General features: G+C 52.3%; 1 protein-coding gene across 1 annotated transcript in view; it reads left to right on the top strand.

Annotated features, from left to right (window-relative positions):
- The window catches only part of LOC144226885 (leucine-rich repeat flightless-interacting protein 1-like), a 95,907-nt gene that overhangs the window by 257 nt on the left and 90,526 nt on the right, over positions 1–5,124 (top strand). The window lies entirely within an intron of this gene.

Here is a 5,124-nt window from a genome sequence, read left to right as displayed (position 1 = left end):
TGACCCGCGCCTTCCTCTTCAGCGGGGTTGCGTTTGCACGCGCGCCCGCTGCTTTCCGGGTCTCCCCTGTGCTACCCATCCCCAGGGCCGCTGCCTGTCTCCTGCTGGACCCCTGGACTGCCCGTCCCGGCAGGAAGGCTGATCTAGGAGCTCCATCTTGTTAAAACCCAGAAGCGGAATTTGCCGAGTGCCTATTACATACGGGCCCCTTGCTAGCACCTTCCACCAGGGCTGTGACACAGGTGTGGTCGGGGGAAAGCAGGCAGGTGAGGTCGCTGGCATCAGACACCAGGCAGGTGGGAGACACTGAGACCCCAGCGGGAGCCGGTGTCGGGGGGACAGGGGTCTGGAGGTGGGGCGGTGTGCACGTGTGCCCGGGTGGTGCCCTGGGAAGAACCACGTCTCGTCCGCGTGACGGCAGACGCTCCAAGGAGGCGAGGCGTTATCCCAGATAGAAAGGAACTTTGCACGAAGAAACACCGCTCGGAAGCTGAAGGCGCTTCCTTGCGAGAGTGTGAGGGTCTGGTCCCTGGAAGTGTGTTTTCACTTTCTTTTAACCTCTCCGTTTGAATTTTGGAATTTCGAGGAAATAACATTCGATAAAGTCAGCATCCTACGTGTTATCTTTCCTGCCCCGTGGCGACATCGTATTCTGTCTGTATTTTTATCACAGTTATTTGCAGAAGCTCGTTTCCCTCTGCTGTAAATAACACGCAAATGAACGCCCGCGCAGGCATCTCTTGATTGCCGCTGGAAGAAGTTAACATTGCTGCTTCGAGGACCGATGTTCATGCCACCCTAATTTGGTTTTCATTACTCTGCAGAATTTCACGACAGCCAAGAACTTCTGTTTGTAAAATTGAGTGTAGGGATTTTTCTGGAAGCTAATCAATGACTTCAGCCTTGTCAGCCATTGCACTGTGCTGACTCCAAAAGATTTTGAGTTTCTCCCATGTCTTAAAGAACACTACGATTTTAATTATTCATGAAGCACTTAAATAAGCTTTTTACTCCATGTCAAATAATGCAGCATTGTGTTGTGGGAATAAGTTATCTACTTATGCTTTCTGAAGTTAATAAAGTTAAAGTCTAAGAGTTCCAGATACATGTTAGGGTAAAATACAAAGCTAATTTAGTTTAAGAGAAGCAACCCTGATTTTCTTATTTACCAGAGTGGATTTTCTCCTGATGTGTTTATATTATTAAAGTAATTTTACTCTAAGAGCCTGTGATTTGGAACAAAACATATACAAATGAAGTAATCTGTAATCTAGAAAACATAGAGATCCAGACTTTTCTCTCAAGTCTTTGTATTTTAAGTTTATATATTTATCTTGAGAGAGAGAGAGAGAGAGAGAGATTGTGCGTGGGGGGGAGGGGCAGAGAGAGAGGGAGACACAAAGCCCGAAACAGCTCCAGGCTCTGAGCTAGCGGGGCTCGAACCCACAAACCTTGAGATCGTGACCTGAGCCAAGGTCGGTCACTCAACCGACTGAGCCCCCCAAAAGCACCCCCTTCAGGTTTGAATTGAGAGCTGGGTGTCTGGCATCCACTCTTCACATGAGAATGAGTTGGCTCCCAGAAGCAGCTACAAGCCAGAACGTCTTCATACGACGCCGCATTTATTAGCAGCACGATAGTTAACATTGGGGCTTTATCTTGAGTGGCTCACTTCACGGCCTGACACTGCCAGAAGGTAGTTTCGTTTACAGAAACAAAACAAATACATGCGTTTTACAAACTTGATCAGTGTGAAAACCGGATGCGCTGCCGGAGTGGGATTGTGTGTGGGGAGGGTGTTGTTCAGCGTCTCCCGGCAGGGCCGAGCCGGTGGAGGGGACGGAGACCCCTGCAGCCTGGCTGGGCGACCCCCTCCCTGCAGCACGGACGAACGACAGACAGACAGACAGACACAGACGGATGCTCTTTGTCGCTGGAAACCGCAGCTCCCACAGGGTCCCCTGGGGCTCCTCTTCCTTGCGGGCTGGGCGCGCAGGAGGGTTTCTATGGCAACGTCCACGCTGCCGCAGCGACCTCATACCCCGTGCATCTTTGATTCAAAATCAAAACTCCTAGGGGCTCCCAGCCACCCGGGGAGAAGCCCCAGGGTCCCGGCCGCACTGCCGACGAGGGCCAGGTGATGTCACCTTTCTGTGCCTCAGTGTCCTTGCTGGGAAAACGCTCTAATTCATAAGCGTGTTGTAAGAATGAAGTCAGCGCGTCCATGTACCGGGCTGAGCAGGGGCGAGCGCTGGGGCCGCCTCCTCGCCCCTAAATCCAGCACCTGCGCCGTCTTCACAGGGACGCCGACAGGCCCTGCAAGAGCGCACCGACGTCACACAGCCGTTGCCGCCATGTGACGTCTGTCGGGCAGCCCCTGCTGATGGTATTTCATTCCTCTTTGCCCTGAGCCCTGCACTGGACCCCCCCTCAGGGACCCGACAGCCCTCACCCCCGCCCCAGCCTCCCAGCCGCCCCTGCCGGGGGTCTCCCGTCCCGTCCCCGCCGCTCAGAGCTACCTGAGCGGGAACTCCTCCGTCTCTGGTCACCTCACAGCTTCTAGACTCTGCTTGCAAGACCGGCCCCGCCTCAAATCCGTCTTCACCCGGTGCCCCCTGATCCCCAGAAAACACAAACCTCGATGCCCCTTCTTACCATCGTTCTTAATGACTACCCCCAGCTGGCTGGAGAGATTTAAATCTTGGCCTCCTCTCCCGCCTCAGCTCCAAACATGCTGACGTGCAGACACACATATGTGACATCCATGCCACAAGCATCGGTGTCTCCGGTCACTCACCATCCTTCCTCCAGGAAGCCCTCCCTGGTTTCACAGGGGTAGCATAGGAGCATATTGTTCTCACAGCATTTATCCTGACGTTTGGCTCACAACAAGGTTTGTGTTGGATAAATGAAGAAATTACCAAAACAGATAAATACTATGGATGAAAAGAAATGTTTGGTTTATTATACTAACTGCAATACACATTTATTATAGAAAATAATAAGGAAAATTCAGACAATAACGGAAAATAAAAATTACACCCTGTACGGTGACCAAACATAAGACCTATTAACATTTTATTTTATTCCCCTCTGGGTTTTCTGGGAGGCTTTTTGCCTATGGATGTTTTTGAACATAGTCTCAATTGCATATCTGGAAATACTGCATTTTTAATTCCCTTTTTTTAAGGAAAGAAAAAAGCCCATCTTTTGTATCAAATGCTCTGGAAAACGTTTTCATGGCCACAGAATATAGCGCGGAGGACATCCCATCGTGCTTTTTCTCCTATGGTTGGACATAAAGACGTTGTTCACGGGTTTTTGTGTTTGTTTCAGTTGTGAGTAACGCTGCAGTAAGTGTCTTCACGAATAAATAATTCCTTGTACCTCAACTTGCTTCCTTAAAGTAGAATAGTAAATGAGCAAAGACAAATGTAAGAAGCGTAAACACGTGTGAGGGTCCTGATACTCGTTCCCAGATTGCTTTCCCAAGAGGTCGGATCCGCGTTCACCCCGTGTCTGAAAGCGGCTTCCTCACCGCGGGGTCAAGCGCTGTGATCATTCTTAGGTCTTGTGAGTTCGACGGCCACAAACTGGTAGCTGGCAGCTCTGATGGTTCGGGTCTGAAGTTCTTTTTCTAGTTGTCAAAGCATGTCGTGAGTGTGAGGTGTTTTGCTCTGGTTTGTAGATTACTTATTACGTCTTCCTAGCGGCGGCCAGTGTTTTTTCTCAGTTCAGATTAAGAAGCGAACGTCTTCCTGAAAGAACTAAGCCTAAGCAGGTGCTTGAGGACCCTACAAGAGACTGTCCCCTGGGCGTTACGTTAAAGTCACAGCCTGTTGAGCGGGGGAAGGAGAGCTGGAGGGTGGGGCTGAGCACCCAGCTGCGGGCTCCAGCTTGGGTCAGTGCTAACCCACGCCTCTCTTTAAAAACAACACCATCTAGGGGCACCTGGGGGCTCAGTTGGATGAGCATCCGACTTCAGCTCCGGTCATGATCTCACAGTTCGTGGGTTTGAGCCCCGAGTCAAGCTCTGTGCTGACGAATTCGGTGTCTCCCTCTCTCTCTGCCCCTCCCCTGCTTGTGCTCTGTCCCTCAAAAATGAATGAACGAGAACAACAAATGAAAAGCAACACGCGCTCCTGAAACACAGCTGGCTGGCCCAGCACACGGCTCCCCAGGGCCCAGCTGCCGATGACAGAAGCCCCTCCGGGCCTCCCTGATTCCCACCACGTGCGAGCTGCGCTCCCCTGACTCGGTGCCGCACGTGCTGCCCTGAGCGTCAGCCTGAGTCCACCTCTGGCAGAAGAGCAGGGGAGTGGGGAGGAGACTGGGCACCAGATCATTTAACCCGGCCCAGCTGGGAGGGGCAGGTTGTCTCGCATTTGGACGTGTGGCGAAGGCGCTGGGTGCTGATCATCCGAAAAGGGGAAAAAGTAACACGTCCTCTAAGGAGGATTTCCCAACTGGGTTTTCCACAGAAAGGAAAAAACCTGAAATGCCCCAAATGAAGCGGTTTGCTGTCATGATAGCACAGCTGGGGGGCAAAAGCAGTGTCGTTGAAATGGAGGTCACTGTGTTCTGGGGAGCCTGTGCCCCGACACGCTGTGGGTCAGCCTGGCCGTGGGGCCGTAGACGGGTCGCTTGTCAGGACTGAAATAATGACACCGCCTGATGGGAGCGGTGACCAGGCCGGATGGTGTTTGGAGGCCCCTTCCGGCTGTGGTTTTAAGAAACAGGGAACGGGGCACCTGGGTGGCTCAGTCAGTTACACTTTTGACTTCGGCTCAGGTCACGATCCCGCGGTCCATGAGTTCGAGCCCCGTGTCGGGCTCTGTGCTGACAGCTCAGAGCCTGGAACCTGCTTCGGATTCTGTGTCTCCCTCTCTCTCTGCCCCTCCCCTGCTCGTGCTGTCTCTCTGTCTCACAAAAATGAATAAATGTTAAAATTTAAAAAAAAAAANCAGCCGCCAGGGATGGGGTGGGACAGATTCAGGACCATGGAGAGTCCAGCCTGAGGCCGTCTGTCAACGCCAAGCCTCCGTTTCCACCGTGATGTCACGGGGACAGTGACGGTGACCTTTCGGGGCTGCCGAGGCGTCAGTGAGACCAGACTCAGCACCC

The sequence above is a fragment of the Crocuta crocuta genome, unplaced genomic scaffold, assembly GCF_008692635.1.
Source record: "Crocuta crocuta isolate KB4526 unplaced genomic scaffold, BGI_CrCroc_1.0 scaffold290, whole genome shotgun sequence".
In the NCBI taxonomy this organism is placed as follows: Eukaryota; Metazoa; Chordata; class Mammalia; order Carnivora; family Hyaenidae; genus Crocuta; species Crocuta crocuta.
This window is presented reverse-complemented; position numbering and strand designations above follow the sequence as displayed.